This window comes from Sus scrofa, chromosome 1, assembly GCF_000003025.6.
Source record: "Sus scrofa isolate TJ Tabasco breed Duroc chromosome 1, Sscrofa11.1, whole genome shotgun sequence".
NCBI classification, from domain to species: domain Eukaryota; kingdom Metazoa; phylum Chordata; class Mammalia; order Artiodactyla; family Suidae; genus Sus; species Sus scrofa.
This window is the reverse complement of record NC_010443.5, coordinates 87,638,622-87,666,109: the sequence shown is the minus strand read 5'-3', so window position 1 is coordinate 87,666,109 and position 27,488 is coordinate 87,638,622. Positions and strand designations below refer to the sequence as shown.

General features: G+C 40.5%; 1 long non-coding RNA gene across 1 annotated transcript in view; it reads right to left on the bottom strand.

The window, feature by feature from the left end:
• LOC110260728 overlaps positions 1-26,443 on the bottom strand; it is a 31,037-nt gene extending 4,594 nt beyond the window's left edge. The window contains exons 1-3 of the long non-coding RNA XR_002344087.1: positions 25,452-26,443; positions 13,640-13,755; positions 2,077-2,181 (exon numbers count right to left, since the gene is read on the bottom strand). This is a non-coding gene — a long non-coding RNA (uncharacterized LOC110260728). The remainder of the gene's footprint in view (positions 1-2,076; positions 2,182-13,639; positions 13,756-25,451) is intronic.

Below are 27,488 nucleotides of genomic sequence, written 5' to 3'. Positions count from 1 at the left end.
ATGATGCCCCAGTGACTTTTCTATCCATGAATCCATGGGAAAATTCTGTACCCTTCTAATTAGGCCCCTTTTCTATAAAAACAAAATAAATCACTACATACAGAGGCATGCTAATTATTTTATTGATGCCAAGATATACCTGAAAACTGCCATATAAATGTTACAGTTAATGTTGAATGGAATACTGGAGTCGTGTTGTAAATTAAGTGTCCCTTATGCTTAATAAGAGATAAAGTCTGAGTGAAATTTTAATTGGTAAATTATATATTCCATTACTTCAGACTGATGGTCAAAATCTGTAGGATAAACTAAGTAATTACGTTTTAATTAAATAAATGAGAATAATAACTTGAGCTTTAAAAAATGCTTCATAAATTCTGTGGAGTTTAGTAAAGTGAAAGGAACAAGTAAGTGTGTTTGCTTTTTGTGTATTTCTTCATCTCTTTCACATCCAGATTTATTCCAACATAAATGAGAGCTGTCTCTGTCAAAGGACTAAAAGAAAATCAAAGAGCACAACTTTCCCTTAGAGAGCATCTGTTCTGAGGGGAAGTCCCTTTGAGTTTTGCCTGTGGCGTGAAGAATCTTTCTAAAGATGAATTTCTGCACCAAGTCTGTAATGGTGCGAATGTATCTGTGGGCATGTCCTTAAGCTCACACATAGAAATCCTGCATTTAAAAGCCTGCATGAAGGGAGTTCCTGTTGTGGCTCAGCAGAAATGAATCTGACTAGCATCCATGAGGATATAGGTCCCTGGCCTGTCTCAGTGGGGTTAAAGGATAGGGCATTGCCGTGAGTTGTGATGTAGGTCGCAGAAGCGCCTCAGATCTGGTATTGCTGTGGCTGTGGTGTTGCTGGCAGCTGCAGCTCTGATTCGACCCCTAGCCTGGGAACCTCCATATACTGGAGGGGCAGGGTGGGGCAGGGGGGGCTAAAAAGACAAAAGAATTTAAAAAATTAAAAAATAAAAGCCTGCGTGAAAATTAATAATTTAAAATATAGCTTGAAGAAATAGTTATCGATCCAGTGTGCATTTATATTTAGAAATGTTTAGTCTATTGTAGATGAGCCACCAGAGTGTTAGGTTATGACATGCCCAGAATTATGGAATGATTTATATGAACAGCTGTGCTTCAAGAAATAAACATATTATCATAAAGAAGCATTAAAGAGAATTACAGGACTATCTAATGTGACTGTATGTAACATACTTTCAAAGAAACATGTAGCAAGAGCAATGATAATATATGTACAATACTGTATTGTCTTAAAACCCTCTTTAATATATTTTAACACTACCTTATTGGAACTTCCCAACAACCTTCTGAAGTACATATTCACCATTATTTCCTAAAGGAGAGCTTGAAGTTCAGAAATGCAAAGTAATTTTCTTAATTTACATTAATACGGCTTGGACATGGAATAGCCTGAATTCAACCTCACAATTTTTATGTCAAAATCTGTTGTTCTTTTACTACATAATACTGCCCTCTAAAGTTAAAAAAAAAAAAAAAAAAAAAAGGCCTTAGCAAGGATGCAAATCACTTTAACACTGCATTTTTTCTTTTTTCAGAATGAAGTCATAGCAGTTCCTGTTGTGGCTTAGCAGGTTAAGGACCTAATCTTAACCTGTGAGTATGTGAGGATGAAAGTTCAATCCCTGGTCTCACTCAGTAGGTTAAGGATCTGGCGTTATGGCATGCTGTAGCATAGGTCACAGATGTGGCTCAGCTCCATCTGGTTTTGCTAAGGCTGTAGCCTAGGCCTCAGCTGCAGCTTCAATTCAACCCCTGGCCCCAGAACTTCCATGTGCCACAGGTACAGCTGTATCATTTGCTGCCCCTCAGGAGTTCCCCCACAGTCAGGAGCAATGCAAAGCATGAGGTCAGCTCTGGGAAGCTGGTACCTAAGGAGCAGGATTAGCAAATAGGAAAGTTACAACAAGCTATATCCACAATCCAGTCAAATCAGAGGAGCTCCTCTGTCATTGGGCAGGGAGGCCTACAGACCACTATGAGGCAGGAGAAAATGAAAGCTGAAAGAATACTTTGAAAACAAATACTTGCTGCACAGACCTGTGAATTACTCTTGTGGTACCTTCTGCCTTTTCTCTGTTTCCAAAAACAAAACATCTTCTTAATCCAATCATCTGTCGATGTATGTGTAACTGGGTCACCATGCTGTACAGCAGAGAAAAAATAACGTATTGGGGAGATTAAAAAAAAAAATACAGACTCAATAAAACAAAACAAAACAAACAAAAATACACATGCTCTGTCTTGTCCTCATTCCCTGACCATAGCAAATGCCCTCCTTTCATATAACTTTTCTGTAAAAACAGGGATAGAAATTTCTACCTAATAAAATTGAGAATAGTTAAAAATAGAATACACATGGAGGTTCTGAGGCTAGGGGTCAAATGGAGCTACAGCTGCCAGCCTACACCACACCACAGCAATGCCAGATCCGAACCAAACCGCATCTGGGACCTACACCACAGCTCACAGCAACACCGGATTCCCAACCCACTGAGCAAGGCCAGGGATCAAACCCGAATCCTCATGGATACTAGTCAGATTTGTTTCTGTTGTGCCACAATGGGAACTCCTGCATTAATTTAATTTTACTCTCCCAAGAAACTCTTGCCCTTGACGACGGAAGTTCAAATAACTGTCTTTAAATTCAGGAACTTCCTCCAAATCCGTATGTCAAAACTTTCAACAAGCCCACCCTAATTCTCAGGACAGTAGACCTCTCATCTGGGCTTGTCAAACAACAGCTTATGTTTCCACACTCCCTGAAATCCTTGCCTTGGAGTTTCTGTTGTGGCTCAGCAGATTAAGAACATGACATAGCATCCATGAGGATGAGGGTTCAATCCCCTGGCCTCACTCAGTGGGTTAAGGATACAGTGTTGCCACAAGTTGCAGCGTAAATCACAGGTACAGCTCCAGTTCGACCCCATGGCTGGGAACTTCCATATGCTGCAGGTGCAGCCAAGAAAGAAAGAAAGAAAAGAAAGAAAGAAAGAAATCCTTGCCTCACTGTGGCCACTGATTCTGAATTATTACCTCACAAATTCTGTTCAATCCCAGTCAGTACACTACGTTGAAAGAATTGTCTTCAACAGACTCCAGAAACCTCATGAATATCCCAGCCTTCCTCTGTCTTCTCAGAAATATTCATGAGAGTTCAACAAGATACTAATCTCCCTTACTGGGTTAAGAGTAAATGCAGTTTGGTTCTATGCTGGTGCTCTTTTTGGTGGGTCAGCAGTTGACTTTTTTGTTGTTGTTGCCTCTTTTTTTTAGGGCTGCACCTGCAGCATACGGAGGTTCCAAGGCTAGAGGTCAAATCAGAGCTGTAGCCACTGGCCTACACCACAGCCACAGCATTGCAAGATCCAAGCCACATCTACAGCCTACACCACAGCTCATGGCAACGCTGGATCCTTAACCCACTGAGCGAGGCCAGGGATCAAACCTGCGTCCTCATGGATGCTAATCAGATTCTTTTTCTCTGAGCCACGATGGGAACTCCCATGATGATAATGATGATGATAATGACTCATATCTTTCATCTCTATAAACGCATGGTCTCTAAATGTCACCCAAGGACCTCTGACACACTGCAGGGAACTCACAGGGTGCAATGGGACACTTGAAGTTTTGAGGAGCACACAGCAATCCCTGACATTCATCATGTGTGGACCATTTTCACTTTGGACTGTTATGCTCCTTTTGAGACATCATATCTTTTGAAATGGTTTTCCGTGGTTGCTGTGATAAAAACCAAGTGTTGCATGAAAGTTAGTGGGAAAAGAAAAATAGGGGCTGAGACAGACACCAGAATTTGAGCAGTCGTGCAGCACTCAACAGGCATACACATCCTGTTATTAAGTGATTACTGCTATTTCAGAACAAAATAAAAATGTATTCTCTTTTAATGTATTGCTTTATTATTCAAATAGCTATTAAGTTGCTAGGATTTAAATACTTCTTAACTTACTTATACCTAACTCCTTACTAAATGGAACTTTTTTTTTTTTTCTTTTGGTCTAGGAGTATCATAGCATCACCAAGACACTAAGATACTGAGGGCAAAGAGTGTTAGGAACCTCTGCTCTAACCTATTCTCTGTTAAATTGTGATTGTAAAACTCCACAGTAAATTGTCTCTGTGATTCTCTCCTTCAAACCTACCAGTCTTTCTATGGGTTTCTCTCTTCCTTGAATGTCCTCATATGAATCCTTACATGACCAGAACTCCCCTAAATCCTGAGGAAAGTTTCCATTTTTATTATTAGGAAGATTAAACATATATACTGTGAAGATGGAGTTGCCTCTCTCTTTCAATTTAATACATTCATTTAGCAAATAGTGACAGGAGTTAGGCATTGTTCCAGACTGGAGAAGACACTGGTTAGCAAATTCATTACATTAATAGTTCTAAAACCCATTTGTAATTGGCTACAGATTTTCAAACATAAATGCACACTGGAGCGATCATAATTTCTAAATTAGGTACCTATAATCCAAGTCAATAGAAGAATATTCAGCCGAGAAATAGACATTTGACCTATTCTGCTCACATTAAATTTAGGAAAGGACCGGGGTTGATGATGAAACTTTGGAATGCATTTTTCCACCTTTAAGAAAAATACATGTGAATGACCAGTCCTATTTTCTCTCACTTCTCTGCTTCACTTCATACACACTCCAAGAATTTTCATAAAAGTGATGTATTTCTTTCACAGAATCTAAAATCAGTTCTGGACCATCCAGCTCTTCTACAAGAACCAATTGATGGTCTGTCCTCTGAGTTCAGCTAATGCTTTCTTGCTATAGCTCAAATTTTATTTTTCTAAGAGCCTCTTGGATACAAGTTCAAATTATCTTTAATATTAGAATGTTCTGAAATATCTTCTGAACACACTCTCAATTTTGCTTTTCCCACTTTAAAAAAAATGAGAAAATATATTTTTTTAAGTTTACAGAGAACTACATTTTTTTGTCTTTTTGCTATTTCTTTGGGCCGCTCCCGCGGCATATGCAGGTTCCCAGGCTAGGGGTCGAATTGGAGCTGTAGCCACTGGCCTACGCCAGAGCCACAGCAATGCAGGATCCGAGCTGCGTCTGCAACCCACACCACAGCTCACGGCAACGCCAGATCGTTAACCCACTAAGCAAGGGCAGGGACCAAACCCGCAACCTCATGGTTTCTAGTGGAATTCGTTAACCACTGCACCACGACGGGAACTCCAGAGAACTACATTTTTATCAATTAATAACAGCCTAGTGAATTTGCAAAAAGTTAAATTTCTGCGTAGAAGTTCCTAACTGTTTTGTCTATATAGTCTACTTTTCTTGTAACAAACTCAGACAAGGGAAGAGGTGCCTCCAAATTGATGTCTTATCTCCAAGACAAACTCAGAGATTTTGTATGAGGAGCTTCTCTTTCAGCCTGACAATCAATATATTTCATTGTCAAACTCCAGTAAGCAAAGCAGTACCTTGTTGGATCCACAGTACAAATTAAAATGCACTAAAGTACTCTTAGCATTATAATTTATTTTTTACTTTTTTTTTTTTTTTAGGGCCGCACCCCTAGGTTCCCAAGCTAGGGGTCTAATTGGAACTACAGCTGCAGGCCTACACCACGGCCAAAGCAATGCCAGATCCAAGCCGCAACACCAGATCCCAGCCGCATCTGCAAGCTACACCACAGCTCAAGGCAACGCCGGATCCTTAATCCACTGAGCGAGACCAGGGACTGAACGCAAAACCCCATGGTTCCTACTTGGATTAGTTACTGCTGTGCCGCGACAGGAACTCCTTAGCATTATAATTTAAAATGAAAAACAGAGTAAAGGAAAATATCATTTCCCATGAAAGTCTAAACAAAGCCTGCTCCCTTCTCACTCCTCTTTGAATAGTACTGGCAGGTAAAGCTAAGGGGTGCCCATAAATGCTTTGGTTCTTAAAGCCATGCCAAAGCAAGCAGATTGGTAGTTTATTTTAGGGTCCACCCTTCTTCGTCACACCTAATTGGTGGAAACACAATAACAGAATGACTCAGTGACAGGAAAGTAAGTCACCAAACCAGCAACCTCTTGTGACAATAAACGATTCTGTTGTTTCCTTGGGGGAACTGAGGAATGGGGAGCTTCAGCAAATGGAGCAATTTTAAGTCTTAAGTACTGATGTATTTCCTAAGTTAAGGCAGGAAAAACTCAATATGAAATTCTGGCTGAAAGAAGCCCCAGAACCATTACAGTGTGCTTCTGTCTCCTTGACTAGCAACAGAGTCTGCAAACAGCGTGCAAGCATGTGTGTGCGCATGCAAACACACTGTAAGAAGAGGCTCAATGGGAAAAACTGTTCTTCTCAATTGTTCCCAACGTGTTTAAGTCGTAAAGGCTTGCCTTACAAATCATTAATGTCAATAAGTTACAAATAATGTGCTTGCAAGTTGAGCTCTGGCAGCTTAAGGTCAGCTGTTCCTTTCCCAGAGTCCTAAGTCTTCCTTTCCGAGTATTCCCAGCACAGCTCTCCAAGTACAGACTCAGTGACCCTTGTCGCTTCCTCTGCCCATTCCCCATGTCCTCCCTCATCCAAACCCCTGGGTTGTGCCTTCTTATAAACTCAAGTTATAAACTTATAAACTTATAAACACCAACTTGCTACTTCTCCTAGGGATTGGGGATTTAAATTTCATCTCCAAAAATGATGTAAATCTCTGTGACCTTACTGAAGAGGTAGTGGGCATAAATGAAACAGGTAAGAGAGCTACTGAAATTATCTTTCTGCTAATAACTTACCGAAATGCGAGATTCAAAAATCTTTCTGTTTTTATCCTCAGGGACTCTATAATGGTGAAACTACTTTTGATGAGTTTACTTAACCTTCAAGATTTCTTTCTGTATCTTAGCTTCCTAAAAACATAGAAATATTTAAAGTATTCTTAAAATTAAAAAAAAAAAAAACTGGACCTACCAGAGGCTAGGTTCAATTCAGTCTTACTCTGGGCTGCCTTTTGACCAATTCTGCGTGCCCAAAGGAGATGCAGATTGGATTGTTTCTAAGCTGGCAGTGCAGCCAAGGTCCAATGATGGCTAGTTCTGGTTAATTCCACCTGTCTACAGACCTGCCACAGTGCCAGGCACTGATTATGTTCATTAACAAATTAAGCAATTAGATTTGAAAAATAGATGCTTAAGCCTCTTCTAACGTGCCCAACAGTTCACGTGTAAACACCTAGAAAGGTTTTTGGCAAAGGGTAGCATCTCTCAATAGACATTACTGCTGTACACACATTTATACCTTGGTTCAGATTATACTGATGTTGAGATTCAGTTTTACTACCTCTCAGTCTCAGCTCTGTGTTACCATGGGAGACAAATTCAGCATCAACTTTAGATGTTTTTAAGTTAGGGGTTAACAGGGAATGCAGTTAAGAAAATGTGGATTTTATGGTGTGATTTAATTCTCTCCAGGCTCTCAAAGCAGGGAGTTAGTCCCACAGCCCAGAACCTTTCATGTATTTCCTTGCTAGTGTCTTACTGGAAAAATACCCAGGTGATTGCGTAAAGGACTCTGACAGATGCACAGCCTGTTAAGTGAGGGAAAATGTTACAGGCAGTTGTGCTCCTGAACTTTGAGAAACAGAAGTGTCATTTCCCTTGAAATGCAAGGTACTTTCATGTCCCATAATGAATGATTCAGTGGTCTGACCTTCTTCTGAGCAGTGGGAACAGTAAAGAGATCCACAGCTCTCCGTGGCATAGAGCACACATCCAGCATTTCATTCCTACACACTATCACAATGAAGGAGGACTTTAAAGCTAATAGGTATAGATCCAAAATAACTGAGAACTGGGACTCAGACACTTGTGTGCCAGTGTTTATGGCAGCATTATTTATAATAGCCAAGAGGAAAAAACAACCCAAATATCCATCAATAAATGAATGGACAAACAAATTGAGATATAGGCATACAATAGAACAGTATTCAGTCACAAAATATTACTCTGATACTTGCTACAACATGACTAGATCTTGAATGTTTTACACTAAGTGAAATGGGCAGACACGAGAGGATTAATGTATGATTCCACTTATGTGAGATATTTAGAACAGGCAAATGTACAGAGACAGAAAGTAGAATAGAGATTGTGGGGTCTTATGGGGAGGGAAGAACAGCAAGTTATTGTTCAGTGGGCACAGAGTTTCAGTTTGCAATGACAAAAAGGTTCTGGAATTGAACAGTGGTCCTGGATTCACAACATTGTGAATGTATTCAATACAACTGTATCGCACACTTAAAAAGAATTAAGATGGCAAACTTCATCTTATGAAGTTTTGCCACAGGAAAAACAAATTTTAAAAAAGTGCTTCAAACTATTACATTTAGAATGGATAAGCAATGAGCCCCTACTCTGCAGCACAGGGAACCATATGCAATCTCTCGGGATAGAACATTATGGAAGATAATATAAGAAAAAGAATGTATATATGTGTGTGATTGGGTCACTTTGCTGTACAGCAGAAATGGGCACAACATTGTAGATAAACTATAGTTTAATTTTTTTAAAAGAGTGCTTGAGTGATAACATCTTTCACAGGTATACTATTGACCCAAAGTGAAGTTGAGGCAACTGAATGATGTGAAAGATCAATGACGGTTGTCAATGCTAGAAATACTTTATGGGTTTGTCTGGTGTTTACTTTGTCACATACACTCAGTGCTCTCTCTGGTCCATGGCTTAGTTTAGGCCTTTATAATTTCTCACCTGTTCTATATCACAAGAACCTCCACTAGGTTCCCCTAATCATCACTCATTTTATTCCATATAAAAACCCAGAAATCTGGTCTTATATCTTTCATCTCTGCTTTAGTTATCATCAGTGGCCCCTATGACCTAAATAATAACAATCAAATACCTCAGGACAATGTCATTCTCCCCACACAGTCTGTCACCTGGTAATTTGCAGCAGCCTCCTTCTTGTTACTACCGTTTCCTGCCAGGCTGGACTACTTGTTCCCCAGGCCATTTCTTCCCTGTCAAAGGTCTGCACCACCACCCTGTCTAAGCCAATCTCCACAGCCGTCTCCACAGGAAAGACAGCCCTGCTTCTTAGCCACAAGAAGTCTGCCCCTCTTGCTATGAAGAGGTTAGAAGAGACCAGCACGCTGTGGAACGTGACCTGCCACATTCATATTTCCTTCCCAGGGGAGCTCCTCTGTTGCCTGATATCACTTTCCTTCAGGTATAACATCTTCAGTAGGTTTCAGTCATGTGCTTCTTTCCCTCAGGAGTATGGCCCCCATCTCCTTAGCTTATTTGTATGTTTTTGTTCCAATTCCTTGGGTGTTGATTTCTAGTTTCACTTTCTGAGGGCAACTCTACGAAGGCTTGCAAGTCACCTCACTGTCACTTATACAACCCAGCCTGTGCAGATCCTAGCCCATGCAATCTTTAATCAATTCTCCTGTACAAATTCTTCCAGGCTATTTACTTCATGGAACACTGCCAGGTGATTTATTTTCCTATACTCAGTACCTCTGGGAAATACAGAAACTCTTGCCTCAATGTGACAGTAAGAAATTTGTTGTCAGAAAAAAATACACACACACACACACACACACACACACACAGACCTTATTGCTTAGTATAGACATTTGTAGACATTGAGAATCAGTAGAGTCTTTAAAACCTAAACTTCATTGCAACCAGAAACAATATGTATACTTATTCAACAAACATTGTATTAAGAATCTACTAGACACTGTTCTAAATTTGGGGGCAATAAAAATAAATATGACATGGTCTCTGCCCTTTAAGTAATGCATGGTAGTAGAAGAAGTAGAGATATAAAGAAAGGTATGCAATTCAATGTTTTAAGTGCAACAATAGAATAATTCACAAAATAGTGGGGGGTGGGTGAGGGTTGGTAAACAAAATCTAGTCTGGAAATCCATAACAGTTTTCCCACAGACCTTCATTCATAAACTGAATCTTCAAGAATGAATATAATATAAAGTGAATGTTTATGATATAAAGAATCATATTGAGACCTAGGGTTAGCCATAAAAAACTCTAATTTGGGTAGAAGTGTCTTACCTGTCCCTAGCCTCTCTGCCTAGGGATCTTACAGAAGAATAGGTGTAAATGGAGGACTTCATATTTGGTCCATAGTTAGCTAATTGATCTTTTGGGAGTTGAAGGCATTAATTTAAATCTCAGCTCCCTATGGCCAACATGGAGGGTGGAAAAGCAAGAGGATACATTTCTAATACATAAAATTAAAGTCATTATCATTCCAGGGAGTTCCTGCCATGGCTCAGTGGTTAATGAACCCAACTAGTAACCATGAGGTTGCAGGTTCGATCCCTGGCCTTGCTCAGTGGGTTAAGGATCTATTACTGCCATGAGTTGTGGTGCAGGTCGCAGACATGCCTTGGATCTGGTGTTGCTGTGGCTGTGGTGTAGGCCAGCAGCATCAGCTCTGATTCTACTCCTAGGTGGGAACCTCCATAAGCTGCGAGTGCGGCCCTCAAAAGACAAAAGACGAAAAAAAAATAAAATAAGTCATTATCATTCAAATGCGTGGCATTGAGGCACCATAAAATTTTGTAGGGGTCTATTTGGAATAGAAAGGGACAAACAATGTCTTGGAAAAGATAGGAACAAAATCCTATCCTACCTATTTTCACTAAATGGATTTTCATAATAATGTGGGAAAAGACAGCCTTTGGGGTAAAATGAGGAAGCATTCTGATGAAAACTTCTATGAATGTTTCTCTGTCTACATCAGGCTTAAATCCAGACTTTGCTGACATATAAGCCACGTTATGGAGAATGGTAGTGGCTGCTATAATTCTTCACAGAATCTGCCTAAAAATGCACAAATGCACTTTGACTTCTTTTTTTAAATGATTTTTATTTTTTTCATTATGGTTGGTTTACAGTGTTCTGTCAGTTTTCTTTTCTTTTTTTTTTTTTTTTTTTTTTTTTTTTTGGCTTTTTGCCCTTTCTTGGGCTGCTCCCGCAGCATATGGAGGTTCCCAGGCTAGGGGTTGAATTGGAGCTGTAGCCACCGGCCTACACCAGAGACACAGCAACACGAGATCTGAGCTGCTTCTGTAACCTACACCACAGCTCACGGCAACGCTGGATCCTTAACCCACTGAGCAAGGCCAGGGATCGAACCCGCAACCTCATGGTTCCTGGTCGGATTCATTAACCACTGAGCCATGAAGGGAACTCCCAGTTTTCTACTGTACAGCAAAGAGACTAGATATAGTTTCCTGTACTATACAACAGGATCTCATTGCTTATCCATTCCAAAGGCAATAGTTTGCATCTATTGACCCCAGATTCCCAGACCATCCCATTCCCTCACCCTCTCCCTTGGCAACTACAAGTCTGTTTTCCAAGTCTTTTCTGTGGAAAGGTTTATTTGTGCCATATATTAGATTCCAGATATAAGTGATACCATATGGTATTTGTCTTTCTCTTTCTGACTTACTTCATTTAGTACGAGAGTCTCTAGTTCCATCTATATTGCTGCAAATGCCTTTGATTTCTTTAATGTTCTTTTAAGTTGTTCCAGAGCCGCAAAGGGTTACAACCACAAAATATCTGGAGACAGCTCTTAGCAGCCATAACAAAGAGGAAACAGCTAGTTGAGAAGATGAAGGGTGGAGAGTACTTCAGACCGAGCAAAGACAGAGGTGTGGCCAGCCACACCCTGCACCACACTGCTGGTAGGAGTGTGATGATGGGACTGGAAGTAGGTGGGGGCTGAGGGAGGGCCTTTTATTCCACAGTAAGAAAATGGATACTGTAGACAATTACATCATATTGAAGGCTTTAAGAAGAGTAGTGAACATTGATCTGTGTTTAAAGAATTTATTTTGTTAGCTGTTTAAGAAACTGGAGTTGAAGGAAAATAAAGATGGAATGTACAGAGACCACCTAGTAAGCCTGTAAGAGTTCTAGCAAATGAGAGCAGAGGTAATAGAGACAGACAGCAGGAAAGATCATTTTAAAATCTTTAGGGACTGATGGCAAGTGGTTGGTGAGGAAGAAAGAAGTCTTAAGAATTGCTCCTAAATTTCTGGTTAGAAGAACTAAGTGGATAGTTGAAATAAAGGCTAGAAAAGGAAGTACTTTACAGGAGGAACTGAAGAACCCTCTTTAGGTTGTGCTGAGTTTGAGGGGCATAGCAGACACCCAGCCCGCTGTGTTGGGTGAAGAATCTGAACATAGGAAAGATCTGTCAGGAGCAAGCATGTGTGTGGCATATAAAGCCAGGAGCCCTGAGGAGATCTGCTTCAGAGAGCGAATGGTGAGGGGGCGAGGGGAGGATACTGGCCAAAAACAGAAAACAGAGCCTTGGAGACTTTTGAAAGAACACCTACTGTGAGATGGTGGAGGCAGAAGCCAATTGGCATAGGAAAAGGAGCCCAGGGAGAGAGAAGGAATGGAGATGACGATTCTTCTGCGGGTTTGTGAGAACATGGGGCTTCCTGGCTTCTGATTTCAGCCCCCAGTACTCCAGGGTCCCCAGTGCAGAGGCTGGGTGTAAAGACCCTTGGTGGTGGTGGTGGCCGTGGTTGTGCTTGTGGTCTCTCTGTGTCCACTTTTCCTCTCCACACCACCAGTGACCTGGACTCTAAGCTCTGTTCACCCCACCTTCTGGGAGTCAGTGCATAATATAGTTTATCAGTCTACAGATAAAAGACATTTCCATAGCAAAAGACTCTCAGATTTTGCTGAAGAAATTAGAATTCATTCACTTTCATAGTCACTCCTCATCTTATAATCTTATTTTCCTTCTTTCTTGCTTTTCTCATCATTCAAAAAGAGAGAGAGACAGACAGACAGAGCCTGCATTTCTGTCTTCTGGGGCCCCTGCAGTCCTCCTGACAACCCCAGTTCCATTGGAAAGAAGCCCCAGAACTGCAGGGGCTGTCGATCGCCCTGAGAAGTGCTCAGTAATGAATAAATGAATGAATAACGCATCTCTAACACCCATCCTCTTAAACATATTTGCACATCGCTTTCCTTGTTTGGACTATGGAATCCCAAAGATCAGGAGTTGCCTTATGTTTTGTAGCATTTTTTTTGCACCCAACTTTGAACTAGGTAATTAAGGAATTTTTTCCAGTTGTTGAATGAATTCACTCCATAGTATTAAAACGGCAGAATACTCTGCACTGTGAGACGGAAACTCAAAGAATAAAAATAGCTTCTGCCTCTGAATAATTGGAAGAATTGAACAAATACACATGAACAAGTTGGAGAAAATGTTAACACTAAATCTGTCCATAAAATTATTCATGGAGATTGGAGATCTATATGTCCTGGAAATGGCAGGGAAATTTTAGCAGGAGGGGTAAAAGTTTATTTGGCCCTTTGAAAAGGGAGTGGTTTGAAATAAAGGAAGGGACTATAAATTGAGGACCTGGGTTGGCATTGCCAAATTGCAGGAGAAGCCAGAATTAGCCCAGCACAACACTTTTCTTCCTCTGGGAGACAGAGGACAGGATGGCAAGGGCTCTGTGATTGTACTTCAAGTCCACATTCCTTTCTGCTGAGCATGTGTAGTGAAAACACTTGTAGATCACTCACCAGTTTGAAATTCCAGTTCTTCCCACTGTCACAGCAGAGTTGGTGCTGTGGACTTAGCTGGGACCTCAAGACTCTCCAGTCAGTGTGCTGATGCCAGCTGTGAACCTGGAGGCAGCCTGGGAGAAACACACACACAGGAACAGATTTACTTTTCAGAAATGCTTCTTTTCTCTTGGCTCCTTGGTATTGATACAACTGATAAAACACCACAGGAAAAGACAGAGATGGAATGACATGAAGCTGAGTAAAAAACTGGAAGTATTTAAAGTGAAAACACTGGCAAGACTGCTCCTACAGAAGTTAAAATAATATCTCTGAAATGAATAAAGAAGTCACGAAAAGTCAGTGCTCTTCCTCAAGTGTTTTTAAGTAAGAAAAAAGGTCTATTCTGTAGTAATGTTAAAAAAATCTTAATTATGCTACTTTTTTTTTGTCTTTTTGCCATTTCTTGGGCCGCTCCCATGGCATATGGAGGTTCCCAGGCTAGGGGTCGAATCGGAGCTGTAGCCACTGGCCTACACCAGAGCCACAGCAACGCGGGATCCGAGCCGCGTCTGCAACCTACACCACAGCTCACGGCAACGCCGGATCGTTAACCCACTGAGCAAGGGCAGGGATCGAACCCGCAACCTCATGGTTCCTAGTCGGATTCGTTAACCACTGCGCCACGACGGGAACTCCAATTATGCTACTTTTGGTGTCTACGTGTATTTGTTCTATTTTGAAGACTCATGTATGAATTCCACTGTGGCAGTTAGTGAAATTTTAAGAGATCATCATTCACATGAAAATATTTTTCAGAGTTTCAGTTTGCCATTCCCGCCAAAGCCAACAAAGAAATCACTGTGACTCATTTTAGCAGCCTTCACTCGCAGTGCCTGGCAAATAGAAGATGCTCCCTAAGTATCTGTTGATCACAATTCTCAGGAGATTTATTTGCTCTGCAACATACAATATAAAGTTACCAATTTCTAAAGAATCATCTTTTTTTTTCATATTTTCAAATGCTATAGCATAGAATTTGTTTTGTTTGCTTTGTTTATAATAAAAGCAATGAGTTATAATCATAATAATTTACTCTCCTCTACTAGGTCATAAAATCCACATGAGCAGAAATCTTGACTGTGTAGTTTTGCTACGTGGCATATAATTTATTCTCAACAAATATTTGTTAAGTGAATGAAGAAACAAAATTGACTTTCTTATGTGTGTGTGTGTTTATAAGAAAGAGATAATCTTAGTAATTTTAACACATGTACACATTTACCTCCAAAAACCTAACTGTAGTCATAATTTATTTGCAGGTCTCTTCTGGCTGTTGCTTAGAACAACCCAAATAATGTTTTTAACTATCAGAAATTAACAGAATTATAATTTATCTAATTCTAGATGCATTATACACAATTCATAACTTTCAGGAATTAAAAGTATCAAGTAATACTTTTTTTTACTTATTTACCATTAAAAACTTAACTTGCTTCCTGAAAAGTTCTGAAGAAATTCCAAATTAAAAACAAAATTAGCAAAAACAAAATAAACATCAGTCCTGGTTTGATAATATTCTTAATTGGGTTAAATTTAAATAAGGAGATTACTCTGTTTTATTGTAGAATGAAACTTTATTCAGGAACCCTTGAATATAGCCAGTAAAACCAAAATTCAAATAAAAAAAAAGAGAGGGGGTACTTTTCTAGAAGCGTTTCATCACATTTCTCTTAAAAAACTTTTGTTGGCTATCCATTATGTGTGACAGTTTGGAAACTTTTTAAAGTTCAGAACAATTCCTTCAAAGAAAACAATCCACAGAGAAACGGTGTTGGAAATATTATTAGAGTTGCTTGGATGGAAGCCATGACAAACTAGGGAACCCTGCTGTCCACAGGGAGTGGGGGTGCCAGGAAGAGTTGGGTTCTAAGCACAGTACTCCCCTAACTAGACTTTTCCAGCTGCAGAATCCTCGTCTATAAAATGAAAAATATCACATATCTTGCTGAATCATCATGATAATTAAATGAGATAGTTATTTGAAGTATCCAGTGCATTAAGTTGCAGTAAGAGGTCACCAAATGGTATCATGGCAGAAAATGTGGACACTCTGCCCCCTCTCCGAGGACCTCCATTTACCGATTTAGTGCATGCCACCGTCCCCTTCATCAGCACTCACATTTGCTTTGGGGAGAGCCCAGGCCAGGACAGGTGAAGGGCCTGAAAACTGACATCACCAACCCACAGCATCCCCATGGCCCTCACCCCATGACTGGCAGGTGCCAGACGATGTAAGTCTTCCCTTTCATGATCATTCCCCCTTAGGGATCAAGCTAAAGCCACCTGTGGAACTTTGCTCAAGAGGAAGACTCCCTACTGGACTCCTGGACCTTCCCTGTCCTGATGCCCTACCTCCTAATGGGTCTCCCAGGCATGCATCTTTCACAAAGTATTTACACATGCATACCTCTCTTGGGGCCTACCTCTGGGCAAGCCAACCTAAGAGGGATCAATGGATGGTTATGAGCATGGCCTACAGGCCACTGCATCATAAACCCAATTCTATTTTCAACCGCTCAGCCCCACTCTATCTTCTCCATGGCTTCTCTAATTCAGCCCCAGAGGAGCCACAAGGCCTTTACGGCATGATGAATGTGCATGCCTTTCTTCTTTCGGTTTAGAACTCCTTTCCCTGTGAGAAACACCCACCATCCTTCAGGACCTAATTCAGATCTTTCCCCACCCCTCTGTGATATGCCCTGAAATTCCAGCAGAAATACTTGCTCCATGAGTCCCTAAATTTTGTACCTATCTTTTCTATAAAATATACCATATTGTATCAGTGACTAACTATGTCTAGGGACCCAGAAAAGTGACCTGATTCTATTTACCTTCGCATTTCACCCAGTTCACCCAGCCATCTTCTACCCACCTTCACCCTGTTCATGTACATGCCCCAAACTCCAAACCCTTAAAACCAGACATCATGACTTGGCATTCAAAACCTCCTAGGCTTGTCCCACATCTGACAGAACACCCCTGGCAGGTTCTGGGGCAACCCTCCCAGACAAAATACAGTGCAGTTTCTTCCATGAGAGAAATAAGTGCTCACACAAAATGAGATAAATAAAAAGTGTACACAGCCTCATATCCATTTTGGTCAGGTTTTGCCACTAAATGAATTCAGGATTTTTAGAGCTCTTTAGATTTCAAATTTATAAATTAAAGGTTATAGACCTTTAATAGAAGCTCAATATATGATTATTGAACTGGACTCAAAAAAACATCTTCTCAATTCTCTTTGCACTAAATCTCTTTTCCACTTAAATCTACTAAGAGCAGATTTTTAAAAGCTCCTGGATACAACTGGTTTTCTTTTTTTCTTTTTTTTTTTTACCAGAAGCTAAGATTCACTTCCAGAATTTTTCCTTTCCCAGTTCCTGGAGAAATAGATTATGCTCTTTTGCTGCTGCTCTGAATGTCAGACCCATGAAGTTAGGTCTTCTACATGGACCTATAAAAATTGCAGAGCCTGAATGCTACCAATTTGACTTTCAAATCTGAGGCTAGCAAATTACTTAAACACATTCTTTCCTTGGTTTGCTATTAGTAGTCTCACAGACATGAAAACTAAATCCCCCAAAGAGATGGACTCACAGCTGATCACTGGTAACATCTAAGAGGGTACCCCATGCAATCCCTTTCCTTCATAGAGGATGAAACCAAGGCTCAGAGAAGTTAACTGACTTTACTTGCATTCAAGTAAGCAAATCTTAAAACAGAAATGAAGGTGTCTAGGGTGAGTATTCTTTTCTCCTTGCTATCTTGCCTCAATAAAATAGTTCTAACCCTGATAATTCTAGCCTGCTATTCTGAAGGCACAGTTATCCTATTCTGTTCTCTGGTTTGCATACATGGTGTACTTCCTGATTCTAGGTAGGAAGACTGTTACTTGAAAATAGTGATAATAGTAATTTCTCCTTTAGTGAATCTATATATGTCAAGGTCTGTACTCACAGCCTAATAAAAGGCAGCTATAGGTGGAAGATATCATTACTATGGGTAATTACGGTTCTAACAAACATGCAACAAAGGCTTAATAAAATTATTTTTTAACTTTAGATTTTTTTTTAATTATATTTACAGTGAAATAAAAAATACTAGGCTTATTAAGGCTCAATTTCTTAATATGAAATGATTCCAGAGTTCAAGACCCTTATAACCACTTATTGAAATACTGTCACTCATTTAAATGCCACACACATTTTAATTTGCTGGCTCTATAGTATCATTAAACAGGGATTATGAATTAAATTCTAATCATGGCATTTAAACATGAAAATATCAGTTCAAGGAAATAGCTCATTGTAATGTGTGTAACATGAAACTTGAAATATGATCCCCTTTTTTCAAGAGTTGCAAGTATTTCCCCAAGTATCAGGTAGTATTAAACTTCATAAACTTCAGAAAGAGGCAGTAGGTTTTTTTAGCTAAGTTTTATGGACAGAAAAACTAGGTTGTGTGAGGTGAGAAAAGAACTTTTCAACTGTTTCCTATTTCATCGTATATCCGGAGAGGATTACCTCCTTCACTGGTCACCCTCTTTCTTCCTACTGTAGGGAAGGTGAAGAGAAAGAAGTGCAGCTGTGGGTCCATACCTGCAAGAGTGTGAAAACAGTTTCCCTCTAACTCAGGCCATTTGGACTACAAACAAGAGAATCTAAAAATAGTCTCCTATCAGTTCTTTCCTTTAAAAAAAAGGTACTGGGAGTTTCCATCATGGCTCAGAATAACTGAACCCGACTAGTATCCATGAGAATGTAGGTTCAATCCCTGGTCTCACTCAATGGGTAAAGGAGCTGGTGTTGCCATGAGCTGTGGTATAGGTCACAGATGTGGCTCGGATCTGGCATTACTGTGGCTGTGACATAGGCCTGCAGCTGTAGCTCTGATTCGACCTAGCCTGGGAATTTTCATATGCTGTGGATGTGGCCCTAAAATGAAAAAAAAAAAAAAAAAAAAAAGGCACTGATTATCTTCAGTGAAACATGGGATCCCCACAACACATCAAAGTTACTGTTGATTGGAAGTGAAATCAACAAGTGGCCATCCTGAGGTACCCTGTTACAATGTCCTGTCCTCAACCACTGATGACAGACTCAGTCCCTCTCAAAATTAACAAAGTAGAGCTCCAAACAAATGAAATAAAGACCACTGAAATAAAATCCTACCAGAATTTAAGCGAGCTCTTGTCCCACTAAGCCTCCTGTGGACAAGAGGTAATTGTCATATTGACCTTCCATGGACCACACCAAGTGATTTCTTCATGAGACTGGAACAGCTTCATGTTTCATTTCACCAATGATCAAATTTCCCAACCATTGTAATTAGAGCAGCCACTGAGCTCTCTTAATAAATGATAAATTCAAAGTCAATTCCACACACCACCTAGATTTAATTTTCTATTCATCTGTGTGGCCCTAAAAAGACAAAAATAAATAAATAAATAAACAAACAAATAAATAAAACAGTTAATCGTCCTAAACAGCAACGAGGGCTTTCCAAGTATAATGATTACCTTTATCATAGAGAGTCAATCCATGTCCATTCACCTGAATCCAACTCTATGCCCACCCTGAAACTATCAAAAAGACATTATTTTTGGTTTCACTATCTAAAATTACCCAGCACTTCAATAACTTGATTGTATTCCTCTCCAGGGAAAGTCTCACATAATCTCATAACAAACAACTTGCTGCATCTATTGCAGTGAAAAAACCACCTCTCATTGTTTTGACCCTTGGTTCAAAGGATCCTGTGGTTCTCAGGCCTGTAGGAAGTTTACATTCCTCCAACAGCAAAAAAAAAAAATCACAAACCATTATGTATTAGCAAACTCATCAGTGATTTTTCATATATCTGAAATTATAACAAAGGAAAGAATCCAAACATTTTCTTTTTTTTTTTTTTTTTTGTCTTTTCTCTTTTTAGGGCTGCATCTGAGGCATATGGAGGTTCCCAGGCAGGGGTCCAATCAGAGCTACAGCTGTCAGCCTACAGCAATGTGGGATCCAAACCACATCTGAGACCTACACCATAGCTCACAGCAATGCCAGATCCTTAACCCACTGAGCAAGGCCAGGGATCAAACCTGCAACCTCATGGCTCCTAGTCGGATTCATTTCTGCTGCACCACGATGAGAACTCTCTTTTTATTTCTTTCATTTTTTTTCTAGAAATTATGTTCATCTCCAGATGTTAGAAACATTCTTCAGGAAGCCTGTATAATCTTTCAAATACATCCTTTGGCTTTCCTGGAAATGACAATTCCTAATCAATGGAAGTTGCTTTAAAACTTTAAGCATGAAAGAAGAAAATAAGTCAGTTTTTACTTTTTAAGATAACCCAAGTCTAGAGTTTATACATCTATCTGTCTTTCCCCAAATGAAGTAAATAAGAATGAAATCTTTCATTTTGCTTTGTGACTCTAGGACTCTGGGAGAATCCAGAAGACCAGAGTCATAAAACCTTTTAAATATCCTTCTATGACATGACCTGACAAGAGAACTTCAATCTTATGGAAATATTAGAGTATAAGTGAAGTGTTTCCCAAAAGTGAAGGGCATCTTGAAAGAAAATAATTACCTGATAAAAAGTAGGCTCCCATCTTGAATTTTCTGAATTAATCCTGATTACACAAAGCTTCCTCAAGTATCCCTGTAGTGTATTTCTAAATGTATTTGTGTTTTTAAAGCAATTTTCGCTAGATTAGCCAGGTGTGATTTGTGGAAGAAGATTTGAATTCCTTTTAAAGTGAGATTTAATAAATTGTTTGTTACTTCCCAGGGAAGGTATTAAAAAACTTGGTGAAAGTTAATAAATAAACATGGTGAAAGTTAAATTACATTCTCAGTTTACACACTTTTGTATTTTCAACTGCTAATTTATTAAGCAGTTGCCAGAATCTCCATTCTCTTACAGCCCCAAGAAGCCCCTTTGTGCAAATACCTGTTGACAAGTAAAAATTAATGAAGCCCTAAACGCAAAGAACATTTATTCTGATTAGTTATGCCATATTTGCAGCTTAAACTCCAATGATGTAGCTGGGAAAAGAAAATGCTATTTAGAGGCTTAATCTACAGGTATGTTCAACTCCCCCATTCAATCTCAAGGCTCTTTTTAATACATTGACAAAAAGTAACTGCCCTTATTCACTTCTGTTTATCTATCATGTGATTTATGACTAGAACCAGTGAAGGTCCATTTCTTGAGAATTATATTTCCTTGTGACTCAAAGACTCAAATAAGACTGCTCTTCACAAATCCCTATTTGATGGGCAATGCTCATAGAAGAAAATAAATGACTTCCAACTGTGGTGATACTAAACTAAACTTAATTAATTAATACCTGTGTGAAATAAGCAGTCTTACTTGTTCTGGACCAAAATGGCACAAGTTAAAGAGAAAAGTCTCCAACTTTTCAGATTCTTCACATATATCAATGATCATGGCAATGATGGCACCGCTTTATTGAGTGTCTATCATGAGCCAGGCCTTGAGCTAAGCACTTTATATACTCTCTACATTGTATAATTTCTGTACTCACAATAGCACTGGAATCCATTCTTTCCTCAGTTCCAGGAGATGAGACAGTTTGGCAATTATTAATGAGTTATTCTAGAACATACAGCTACAACGTGATCCAATCCAAGTCCTTAAGCTTTACACCAAAGGCTTCTCATTTGAATGGATGATATCCTGAATTTTGATTCTTAGATTGCTTTTGCTAGTATGGTGAAGAAAACATGATTTGTATTGGTTTTATAAAAAGGTATGCATGCCTGTTCCAGGTGTTTCTTACTGGTGAATACTTCCTAAATATGAGGTCACTTTGAGAGAGCTTAAAGTATAGAATAAATGAAAATAACTATGTAAAGAGCCCTTTCTCAGTCTTCAAGGAACCTTTGGTAAATGACATTATTTTTAAACCAGTAGCTTAAAATGTTGATTTTATTTATTAAACTGGATATGTAGGCAATCTAGTTTATCTTATATTTCTGATAGAAAGATTAATTAGAAAAATGCCTTAGGAAGGCAATATTTTTGTTTGTATGCTATCTTGCTATATTTACATGGTTATATCATATAGTAACAGAATGCCTTTTGCCTTTTATTTATGTATGTATGCATCCTGTATTCTCACCAAGATACTCAGGATGAGAACTTTGTACTTGTCTTCCAGGGTAGCTAACACAGAGAAACCCTAGATCCTGTTAAATACAAAATCACTGATTGTTTTATCCCATTCATAAGGATCAGAAGATGAATAAGATGACACACAAAGAGGTAAAATACATTAAGAATGAGTAGAAATGTTTTGGTTGGTACCTCTTTCAGCTAAGGTGCCCACAGCCTAGCTCTCACTTGACTACTAATTTTTGTAATATCAAAACGTGTTCTATAAATGCAAACTCCAGAGTAGCAGTGCAACCAGGAAGCAGCATTGCAGGTAGTTATTTGAATTCCAGTAAATGGAGGCTGAAGCTCTCTTACTGCCAATACCTTGCCTCAAATGGCTTTGGTAGCACTAGGCATGTCTCAGGGGGATACAGGAGCGCCAGCATAGGCGCTGACCAGCAGAATCAGAGAACCCCAGAGGCCACAGATTAGGCTGGCCATGTGCTCACATATTCTGTCCTTACTTGCTTTCTGTCCAGCTTCAGACAGATCACTGAAAGTCAGGGCTGCACTGAGCTCCACTGGACCCAAAAAGCCCCTGACTGTTTGCATCAGAACTAACACAGGCCCCTGAGCAGCACCACTGGAGCTCAGGGTGTCTGTGGGGCAATACTCAGATCACCTGCACCCATTCCTTCCTCCACGCCCAAACACTGAGCAGGAGGAAGATCCTCCAAGCAATAAGGGAGCATCTCCTTGGGAGATGGTCCCTGGGTCGCCACCATGCCTAGGACCACTGATGCTGCTGTGAAACAGCACGATTAAGGGTCCTGCAGGGTCACTGATTGCCTGAGGGTTGGCGGAGGCAGGTGGGGCGGTTCAGAGGTGACTTCCCAGCCATTCTGAGGAACATTCCAGAATTCTTCCTCCTTGGCTTACTTTTAGGCTCCTAAATTTGGTTCAGTAAGTACAAGATCTGAAGTAGTGCGCCCTCTCGGCATGCAGGGCTAAGTGAGTGGAGTGAGCTGAGCTGTCAGATGTGTGTGGGTTCCACTGCAGCTCAGGGCATCAGCCCATCTCACAGAGACCTGCAGCCTGCCTGCTGCTGCCAGATTCCTCTTCCTGTCACAGGGTATGAAGCATACAACCACACATCAAGGCTGAGCCTTGGCAAGATACGTAAATGCTGATTTCCATTTCAAAGGTGTTTTTATCTGTTTCAGGAAGACATATCATCTGCTCATTAAACATCCACCTATAATCAGCCTTGATGCAGAATGGACCTTGATCCTCGCAGATTTTGCTTGAAAGTTTTAAACCCTCCTAATCTTGGGCTTGTTCACATCTAACTGCTAAGGTTTTTAGCTGAGTATTCAGAAGCCATCAGCACTTCATCTGATCATTTAAATAGAGGAATGCATTTTTTCCTCTTGACTCCTTTAATCTTTTCTTTATTAACAAAAAAGGCCTCAGGTCAAAAGGTAGACAGGGATGTGAAGGGAAACACTGATCTCTTTGGAGGAAAGCTCTGTACAAACATAAGGCATTATTGCATCTGACCCTTCCAAAACTGAGCTTCCTGCACTTTACAAAACTTCCACCTCCTTTAGGGCTTTATGAATAATTGAAAACCCCCATATTTGTGCCTTCCTAAGTACTTCCTGCATATTTTTTGTATTGCAGGACAGTACAGTGGAGTGTAGACAGATTGGCTGAGCTCATACCCCAGCTCTGGTAATTTCCAGATTTCTTAACCTCTCTGTGCCTCAGTCTGCTTATCTGTAAAATGCTCACATAATTGTGCTTATGTAATAAAACTGTCATGCAGAATGTGTTAATACATGTAAAGCATTAGAACAATCACTGACACAGGTCTGGGTTCTCTATCCTGTTAGCTCTGACTTCTCAAAGCGGTCTGTCTAAAATGTCTTAAGATTCAACTCAGGTTAAACTCTGAGTTTTCACTCTTGTTACTGAATGAAGTACATTTGCCTGATGTGAAGCAAGCCACATGCTGAGATGTTGTGGCAGAGAAAGAGATTATTCCCAATAGAGCCACATCTCAGACCTACCTCCTCAAAGGCTTAGGGACAGGGGTATTTATGAGATAAAAAACAAGGTATGCTGAGGATGGGAAAAGCTAATTGGAAGTAAGACAAGATAAGGTAATCAGTGTTCCATGCAGGCCTATCTGAGTTGCACGCATCTTCATCATATACGTGTTCAGAAAATGGCAGTGTTGGCATGACCAGAGGGTGGAGTTTTTGGCCTTCCAGTGTCCAAACATTATCCATTGGACATGTGTACAGTCCTGGTTGAATGTTTGGTGGTATGATGGGTCAGACCTGGGCAAGACTAGCTCCATGTTTCTAAAAAACAATTTAAGCAATCATTATTGTAGCATCTGTACGTCAGAGGTATTACCTCTAGAGGAGCATTAAAGGAGTCTTGTGATATATCATCTAAGCTGCATGAAGCTGGAAGGGTAGGCAGTTTGCAAGCACAAATAAGGCAAGCTTGATTGGTGAAGGCAGGTTACAGGATATTATTTATTAAGCAAGTTATGGTTTAAGGGATGTAACTGGTGACTGCCCTTTGCTTTATGTTCTTCGAAGCCATCAATCATCTGATGTGTCTACCTGAGCGAAAAGATTCAAGTATGTCACCTTCAGGAAACTCTTTCATTTTTTCTTCAGTTTTGGTGTTTTATTCTATAAAATAGACATAATCATGATGCTTATCTCACAGGATTGTTGTCTAGCAAATGTGATAAAGAATGGAAACCTGTGTGGTGAGTTTCTGAGGCTGGAAGAATAATGCCTGACAAGTGAAGTCAGAACCTGTGGAACAGACAGGGTCACTCTTTGCAAGGCCACAGTATAATGATCAGGGTCACAGGGTCCAGTCTGGGATCTCCAAAAGGCTGACACAGGAATGGTTGGGAAATCCAAGTCAATATAGCACAGAGAGGAGCATAATAGAGAAATAAAAAGAATTAACAGGGAGTTCCCGTCGTGGCACAGTGGTTGGCGAATCCGACTAGGAACCATGAGGTTGCGGGTTCGATCCCTGCCCTTGCTCGGTGGGTTGACGATCCGGCATTGCCGTGAGCTGTGATGTAGGTTGCAGACGCGGCTCGGATCCCGCGTTGCTGTGGCCCTGGCGTAGGTCAGTGGCTGCAGCTCCGATTAGACCCCTAGCCTGGGAACCTCCATATGCCGCGGGAGCAGCCCAAGAAATAGCAAAAAGACAAAAAAAAAAATAAAATTAAATTAAAAAAAAAAAGGATTAACATACTGGAGCTGGCAAAGGGAAATCAAAAGAGTGCTACTCTTGCTAAGAGAGCTCTCTAAAATGGAGCCAAGTGGCTGAGGAGGAAGCAGGACCACTGCCTGTCTGCCTGGATGGAATTGGAACTTTTAACCACTTATTCCCTTAACTCACTCAGGCAACCAGATCATCTGCACAGTGCTTCAGAAACTCACGATATTTATCAGCCCCTGACCCTAAATAACTGGTGACAGGGCAAATATTTCCTTTTTTTCATCAGAGCCAGTTGTAATTCTTGCAAGACAACTTTTAACAACCTTGTGGCTTTTTCATTTAAGGCCCCAGACCCTCTTCCCTGGAACACTCTTTCTGTTTTTACCTGAGTCTGTGTCTCCCGAATTGTAATTCCTAAGTCCCAAATAAGGCACTTTCTTCCTTTGCAGCCTCTGTGTTAATCATTGTTCAACAGAGCAAATAGGAGAATTTTCCAAATTTTTTGATCCCCAAGCCGGGTTCTCTCCAGCATATGATGTCACCTCTTTGTTCCAATTATGTAAAACACATGATGAGGGATAGTTGAATGCTGCCTCTATGGAGGAGAAAGATTGAGACATTAGGGCTTCCCACAGTGGGAGGACAAAGGGGAGGGTTTGGTCACAGAGCAAGATGTCTAGATGAACTGGCACTGTTCCCTCTTATCCCACTGAAATCCTCATCTAGCCCTCTCAATAAGGGAAAGACATTCAGGAATTGGCTGAAGAACCCTACCGGAACTGGACCCCAAACAAACTGACCTAATATTTATTAACACAGAATTAGTTAAGCTCCTACAGAACATGAATGGAAGGCTGCTGACAGGCATCATTTGGGGTTCAAAGGTCAAGTTCTCCAGCTTTTCCCTATCAGGAGAGCTTATGGTAGAAGTTTTCTAGTTCAGTGAGTCTCAACCTTCCTCTCCACCTATCTTACCTGGGGACTTGCTAGAATATAGATCCCTAGACAGGGCCCAAGATTGTGTATTTCACCAAGCTCCCCTGTACTGCCATTCTTTGCTGCTCTGAGGATCATATTTTGTAGAATAAGGTCCAGTCTTCTGGGTGAATCCTGCAGAGAAAAAGAGTCTTGATAGTGGGTAACCTCAGTCTCAGAGCTTTTATAAGAGGTACAAGCTCATTTATTATCTTTCTATTTGGGGGAACACTCTAAAAGCTGAAAAGGTTTGCCCAGGTTCAATCTCCAGGAATGGGTAAATCGGTCTCACTGTTACAAGAAGTTGTGTGCTGGAAAGTAAGAGGTTAGGCTTCCCTGCCATTCTGTCTGAGTGTCCTAAAGAGCTCATCTTCCAGGCATCGTAGACCCCTGTGGGATTGTGTCACAGTTTTACCAGTCAGAGATGCCAGGTCAACCCCAGTGGTCCCATCAACCACTGGGTTGGAGCCAAAATACCCAGCCACAACATAATGGATGTGACTGAATAATCTCTAAGGACTCATTATGCTCTAAAGAGACCTGATTCCAGATTCTGGCTGTTCTTGTCAAAGTGTGGAGGAATTTTTTGGTCCTAGCTGCTGTTTCTTTTCATCAGATTTAATGCATACTACCCAAAACAAAAGGGGGGGGACTCCAATACTACATGCTCATCCAAGCGATGGCGGAGATGGCACCCCTTCTGAGACGTCAGTGATGGTAAGGAATTTAAATGAGGCATGCAGTTAACCTAGGGGAACATAACCTCCTGCAAAATCTGTTTTAAAAATGTCTGCACAAATAGGCATATGAATTCATCCCTTTTCTATGGCACAGAATAATTCACTTTTCCTTTTGACCTTGAACAGCGGTGTATGATCCTTTAGAATAAAAAAGATTGTCTGTCTAAATATACTGAACTGCCCATGCTTACCTCCTCCAACTGTTCACTCTCCTGTCTCATTTTCCAGGAGTCTCTCCTAACATCATCTTTGGGTTTTTTGTTTTGTTTTGCTTTGTTTTTTTGCTTTTTAGGGCTGCTCCTGCGGCATATGGAGGTTCCCAGGCTAGGGGTCCAATCAGAGTTATAGCTGCCGGCCTATACCACAGCCACAGCAACATGGGATCCAAGCCCCGTCTGTGACCTACGCCACAGCTCATGTAAACGCCAGATCCTTAACCCACTGAGGGAGGCCAGGGATCAAACCCGCAACCTCATGGTGCCTAGTCGGATTCATTTCCACTGGGCTGTGAAGGGAACTTCCTAACATCATCTTTGAACAGATTATTTTATTTAGGGGGTTCTTTCTTTTGTTGTTGTTGTTGTTAAGGGCTGCACCTGTGGCATATGGAAGCTCTCAGGCTAAGGGTCGAATCCTATATCGCAGCAACACGGGATCCAAGCCATACCTGCTCATGGCACACAGCTCACAGCAGCACCAGATCCTTA